This window comes from Belonocnema kinseyi, chromosome 1 (assembly GCF_010883055.1).
Source record: "Belonocnema kinseyi isolate 2016_QV_RU_SX_M_011 chromosome 1, B_treatae_v1, whole genome shotgun sequence".
NCBI classification, from domain to species: domain Eukaryota; kingdom Metazoa; phylum Arthropoda; class Insecta; order Hymenoptera; family Cynipidae; genus Belonocnema; species Belonocnema kinseyi.
Genome location: NC_046657.1, coordinates 145,619,428 through 145,626,833, shown reverse-complemented (window position 1 = coordinate 145,626,833; position 7,406 = coordinate 145,619,428).

The following is a 7,406-nucleotide window of genomic DNA, read 5'->3' as shown; positions in this document are numbered from 1 at the left end:
ATTGCCTCTATAAGTGCTTATTTTGAGGAACTTCCGAAAACGCACTTTTCTGAAGGATTAAAAAAACTTGAAAAGCGATTGACCAAGTGTATAGAGCTCCAAATACAAATACAAATACAGTAATGTTTTTTTCAGTAAAGTTTTTCTCCTGAGAACAAGATAAACAATGTATTTTTAAATATTATAAATAGGTGTTGCAGATTATAAGTGCTTCTGGTGGGTGGTTCAGTAGGTCCATCAATACGTCTCGAAAACGTGAAACAAATATATTATATACGATCCTTGATTCATTTCTAATATTTTAAAAATTCCTCTTGTGAACAAGATAAGCAAAATATTCTCAAAATCAGAAATGGGTATTGCTACATCATAAAAGCTAATGATAGGTCCACCGTATTGACAAACATTTTACAAACTTTCGTGAGTCAGGGTGGCCGTTTTAATCAAAGAAAAAAATTCCCGGTCATTTCCCGAATCGCAAACATTTTTTACGGTTAATGATATTTGACAAATCGAACATTAAATCTAAAAAGTGTTCCATTAAAAGTAAAAAAAATTCGATCATTTTCATTTACTTTCCTCTTTTTATTTTTGACCGAAAATTAATTTTTTTTTAATATAGCTTAAAATTCGTTAAAAACAGAAAACTCCTAGTTAAAATCCGGAATTTTAATCCTTTTCAAAAATTTTCCTTTTAAGTACGATTTAGAATTTTTTTTAAATTCCCTTTTCAGCTTATAATTACAATTTTTTTTAAATTCCATGTTTCAGCTCAGAATTGATTTAAAATTGAAAAATCCCTATTCCAAGAAAACTTATAATTGTTCTCGATAAATAGCAGTTTCGACTCAAAATTTGATAAAATTTGAAAATTTCCTGCTTCAAATCAGAATCAGAATTTTTAGAAAAAATGTCCTGTTCCGATTTAGAATTTTGTTCCTTTTCGAAAATTTCCAGTAAAGTTCGGAATTTGTTAATATATAAAAATTCCTGGTTCCAAGTCAGAATTATTATTATTCTGGATAAATTCCAGTTCCAGCTAAAACTTTGTTGAAAAATAAAAAGTTAAATTATTTTCATTTTAAATAGTTTTCAAATCCTTATAATTCTTTGAAATTTAATTTCAAAGTTCATAAACATCTACATCCTGTTTTACATTTTTTGAAATTATTTCTTTTTATTCCGCCAAATAAAAGAAATTTTTTCAAGATGTTCCATATTTATTTTCGAAAATGTTGTAAATCGTTATAAAACTTTTAAAATATTCTCTTACCATTAGTTTACTAAAACGAAAAATCATTTGCAATTTTCCTAGGAAATGTTTTTCATTCATCTGAAACCTTTAAAAATTGTTAAAAAGCTCAACTTACTCAATTTTTTAAAAATAATAATAATAATAATAATAATACGTATTTAATTGTTAATTATGTATCAAAATGCAAACATTTTACTTACAAATGAAATCTGGTTTAATAAAACAATCGAAATTGCAACGTTCAAAGATTTGTTTTTTGTTTAGTTTCAAATATTGAATTCATTATTACTAAATTGAAATAAAGAGTCAGATATTTTTAATATAAAGTATTTGCTCTATTTCTTAATTGAAAAATTTCGAATTGCACGGTTCAAAAATGTAATATTTTAGAGTGAAATTACATTTGAAATGTAATGAAAGCCTTTCATTATAAAAATTCTACTTTTAAGTTATTTAAAAATTCAAAACAGTTTATAAAGTTTCAATAGCGCGTTTTCATTTGTTCAGCTAATACGACCTTCGAATTGAAACAGTATAATTTTTAACGTTGAAATCTGGACATTCTAAAATTTTAAACTGATTTGGAACCTGAATGAATGAATGAATTAATTAATTAACTGAAATCGATTAAAATCAATATTGCTTTCTCTTCAAATCTTCAGCTGCAATTTAATTTTTTTTAAATCAATTATTAGTTTATATTCACAGTTTATCAACTAAAAATGCTTTTTATAAAAAATTTATGATTCTTTACGCTTCTGATTATTAATTGTTTAGCCCTTTAAAACTGTATCTTATCAAGTGAAATATTTTCAAATTACGCATCCTACACGAAATGATATTATAATTAAAAAATATTAAAATTAAACTAATTATTAAAAAAACAGTTAAAATCAAAGTTCGCAAGTTTTTTAAAAATAAAAATTTGTAAAATTTGCGGTCAAAAAATAAATTCACGATAATTTCCCTGTTTTTCCCGGTTTCATGAAATCCCCGGCAATTTCCCGGTTTTCCTGGTTTCACGGTCCAGCGACCGCCCTGGCCAGTCATCAATAGGGACTTTTAATGGAAGCTTCTAATGAATCTAATGTGTCCCCAAAAGGTTTACATTTTTCTCGAACCTTCTTTCCTATACCGTTACCTGTCTCCCTACACTTACTTAGTATTGGGAGGGGACCTATAGTTCAAGGTGGGTTCCAAGCCACCAGCAATAGGGATTTATAAAGTTAAAAAATAGGCTAAATTGTTTAAATAAGAAATACTATTTTTTAAACACCGCAGTAAATTTGAAAAGTTGTTCACTAATAAAAAGTATCTATAGATTTAATAATTTGGCCCAGGAATCTGTTTATTTCCGCTTCATTCGTATGAATAAATTGACCACAATTTGTTAGATTTCCAGGGTAAAATTCGATGGCAAATAATCGTGAAATCATTGAATGGGGAGCTTTCATTTATGTTTTCCTTCAGTGCAATGAGAATTTATCGAAATCATGGGACGCATTGTCCTGTAGATTGCGGGTGGACGCTATTTGTTGGGTAGGTAGGCGCAAGCGGGTTTGCAAGCAAGTGCACGCTTGGTGCTTTATTTACGACTTCCGCGATATAAATCTAGTTTTCCGTTGCATAAGAGTCGTTATATACTGCCATTTTGAACTTTGTTTCAAAGAACCACCCTATAAAATCATAGGTTATGGCATAACCCGAAACAGCGATATCGAGATTCAAGCCCTAAACCTACAGCAGCAGAATCAGAGTATGCCATACATCGGATTTAGATTTTTGCATATGGCAAATTAGTCACGCTCATCAAGCGACCCGAATTACCAGCTCATCAACGGACCTTGTGGTGTACCAGGAGCAAGACCGCATTTCTCCAGAAATTGCGGAATTAGCTGCGATGAATGGGAAAGTCCCATTTATCCTCAAATCGAAACGCTTTCTTCTCACTGTGTCACTTAATCGCTTCAAAACGTTAAGAATGTAAAACAATCATTTTCTCCCTATAAATTGCCAAACTATGCATTTGTTCACAGAATTTGCTTGTAAAATAAACAAACAATATCTAATGACAAGTCTGCATCACTAAAAATAAACTATAATATAATTTCAATAAGATTGGAATGAAAAACGGTTACTTTCTGTCTATAAATAGTAAAGCTATGCATTTCTTTATAAAATAAACAAATAATATCAAATAAGATGTCTGCATCATTAAAAATAATAGGTAATATAATATAAAGACCATTAGGAACAAAAACGGTTATTTTCTGTCTATAGATGATGTAACTATGCATTTGTTTATAAAATGTGTTTATAAAATAAAAAAATAATATTGAAGGACAATTTCTAATTACTAACTTGTCATTTTATAATGTTTATATAAAATGACAAGTCTGAATCACTAAAAATGACAACTTATATAATTTAAAGACGATTAGGAAGAAAAACGGTTACCTTTTGTCTACAAATAGTTCAACTATGCATTTGTTTTCAAAATTTGTTCATAAAATGAATAAAAAATATCGAACAAAAAGTCTGCTTCATTAAAAGTAACTACTAATGTAATTTAAAGACTAGAAAAAGAAAAAACAGTTATTTTCTGTCTATAAATTATCAAGTTATGCATTTGTTAATGAAATGAACAAATAATATCGATGGACAATTCTTTGTTACTAAACATCACTAGTTATGTAATTTCAAGATGATCAGTGCGAGAAAAACGACTTCTTTCTCTCTTTAAATGACCAAACGATGCATTTATTTTTGAATTTTTTTTATAAAATAAATAAACAATATCGAACGACAAGTCTGCTTCATTAAAGGTAACCAATAATATAATTTAAAGACGAATAGAAAGAAAAACGGTTACTTTGTGTCTATAAATGGTCGAACTATCTATTTGTTTATAAAATTTATTTGTAAAACAGACAATTAATATCGAATGACAAGTGTGCTTCATCAAAAGTTACAACTAATGTAATTCAAATGCGACTAAAAACAAAGGTTACTTTCTGTCTATAAATGATCAAGCTATGCATTTTTTTATTAAATTTGTTTATAAAATAAACAAATAATATCGATGGAAATTTCTTCGGCACTGAACATCTTTAGTTATGTGATTTGACGACGATTATAAAAAAACAAGTTCTTTTTCTCCTTAAATGACCAAAATATGCATTTGTTTTTAAATTTTCTTTATAATATAAATAAACAATATCTAATGACAAGTGTGCTTCATTAAAGGTAACCCATAATATAATTTAAAGACGAATAGAAAGAAAAACGGTTACTTTCTGTTTATAAATGGTCAAGCTATGTATTTGTTTATAAAGTTTGTTTATAAAACGAACAACTAATGTCAAATGACAAGTCTGCATTATTAAAAGTAATCATTAATGTAATTTAAAGGCGACTAAAAAGAAAAACGGTTACTTTCTGTCTATAAATGGTCGAGCTATCCATTTGTTTATAAAATTTGTTTATAAAACAAGCAACTAATATCGAATGACAAGTTTGCTTCATTAAATGTAACCAATAATGTAATTTAAAGGCGACTAAAAAGAAAAACAGTTACTTTCTGTCTGTAAATGATCTATATGTGCATTTGTTTATTTAATTTATTTATAAAATAAACAAATAATATCGATGGACCATTCTTCGTCACTGAACATCTTTAGTTGTGTGATTTGACGAAGATTATAAAAAAGCGAGTTCTTTTGCTCCTTAAATGACCAACATATGCATTTGTTTTCAAATTTTTTTTATAAAATAAATAAACAATATTTAATGGCAAGTCCGCTTCATTAAAGGTAACCAATAATATAATTTAAAGACGAATAGAAAAAAAAACGGTTACTTTCTGTCTATAAATGGTCAAACTATCCATTTGTTCATAAAATTTGTTTATAAAACAAACAACTAATATCGAATGACAAGTTTTGTTTATTAAAAGTTAACATTAATGTAATTTAAAGGCGACTAAAAAAAAGGTTACTTTCTGTCTATAAATGATCAAGCTATACATTTGTTTATTAAATTTGTTTATAAAATAAACAAATAATATCGATGGACCATTCTTCATCACTGAAAATCTTTAGTTATGTGATTTGACGAAAATTATAAATAAATGAGTTTTTTCTCTTTAAATGACCAAAACATGCATTTGTTTTTAAATTTTGTTTATAAAATAAATAAACAATATCTAATAACAAGTTTGCTTCATTAGAGGTAACCAATAATATAATTTAAAGACAAATAGAAAGAAAAACGGTTACTTTCTGTCTATAAATAGCCAAGCTATACATTTGTTTATAAAGTTTGTTTATAAAATAAATCAATAATATATGTGGAAAATTCATCGTCGCTATTATGTATATATATATATATTATATATGCTATATATTTGAAGATGACCAGAGAAAAAAGGTCACTTTCTGTTTATAAATGACCAAACTATGCATTTCTTTTTCAATTTTGTTTATAAAAAAATAAAACAGTATCGAATGACTAATCATTATTACGAATTATTGCAACTAATATAAGTGAAAGGTACTAAGAAAGAAAAACGATTAATTTCAGTCTATAGATATTGATCAGTCTATACATTTTGATTTGAGCCTACAATTTGTATCCGATTTCATACTTTCTTATTTTTTGAGTTGAAGCTATTTAAATTTTAAAGCGGTCTGTCGAGGCCGATTTTGTAAAAAAGGCTCTTTCTGCCTGTTATTCCATTTGCAAAATGCCAAAAAAGCATCATTTTTCATATTTTATTAACAAATCCTGATAACTTAGATAAAATTCCTGCAATTTGTTCAATTGTTATAAACAATTTTATGAACAAAATAGATTTTCGTCTGTACATTGAAGCCTCGACGCTCATTCGATCATGTTTTTCCCTGCGAAATCGACAGAAATCAATCATTTATTATAGTCAAACACTAAAGTTTAATGTTTTTGATTGTTATAAACAAATTTAATAAACAAGCGCCTAACAATATATAAAATTCGTTTTTCTGGCGCGATCATCAGTTTTCCCTGCAAAAATGAAAAATTTAATGGCAGAAAAGGACAATCAATAATATTTACCATTTCTTTAAAGAATACTGATTAACAAATGCATTAAAAGGTCACTCTTTGATAGAAAAATATCATTTTTTGCATAATTGTTTATTTTATTCACAAATTAAAATTCTGATGGAAGAAACTGACATTTGACAATATTTCCCATTGTTATAAACAATTCTGATCTTCGTCACTGAACGTTCAACTTAAAATTGATGCGCTCATATTTTTCGAAGGAGCTTCATGATTTCGTTCATCTTCATTTCTAATAATATTGGAGAAAGATTTTAAGTGTAGACGTTTCAGGATTTGATTCATTATTTTAAGGAAACATTAACTATTGAAAGAAGGAAATAGATTTATCCTCTTTAAATGTGCCTCTTAAATGCTTTTGTTGATAAGAATTGTTAATAACAATGAGAAATGTTTTCAAATGTCAGTTTCTTCCCTCAGAATTTAAATTTAGGGATAAAATAAACAATTATAAAAAAATTGGATTTTTTCTAATTAGGAGTGACCGTTTAATACATTTGTTATTTAATATTCTTTATAAAAATGGTAAATATTGTTGACTCTCCATTTCTCTTACCGTATTTTTTATTTTTGCAGGAAAAACTCAGAATTGCGCAAACAAATTGCATTTTGTATATCCAAAGGAGCTTATTTATTAAATTCGTTCATGAAATTTGTTTATAACAATCCAGAACAGAATATTTCAGTCTTTGAATTTCATGAAATATTCTTTTCACATGATTTTGCGTGGTAAACCGTGATGAAAAGAACTTCCAGGCTTCGGTGTACAACAAAAATCGATTTTGTTTATAAAATTGTTTATAACAATTGAGCAAATTGCGGAAACTTTATCTGAATTATCAGGATTTTTTAATGAACGATATGGAATAGACAGCTCAAATATGCAAAATAAAAGTTTTTTGGCATTTTGCAACTTAAATAACAAACAAAAAGAGCCATGTTCACAAACTCCCAAAATGCTTGACTGATTTTCAAAAATTCTTTTAGAAGTGATCAGCAATAGTTGCAAAAGAACGTCTATGGATTAGGTTTTTTAATTTGTATTATTTTC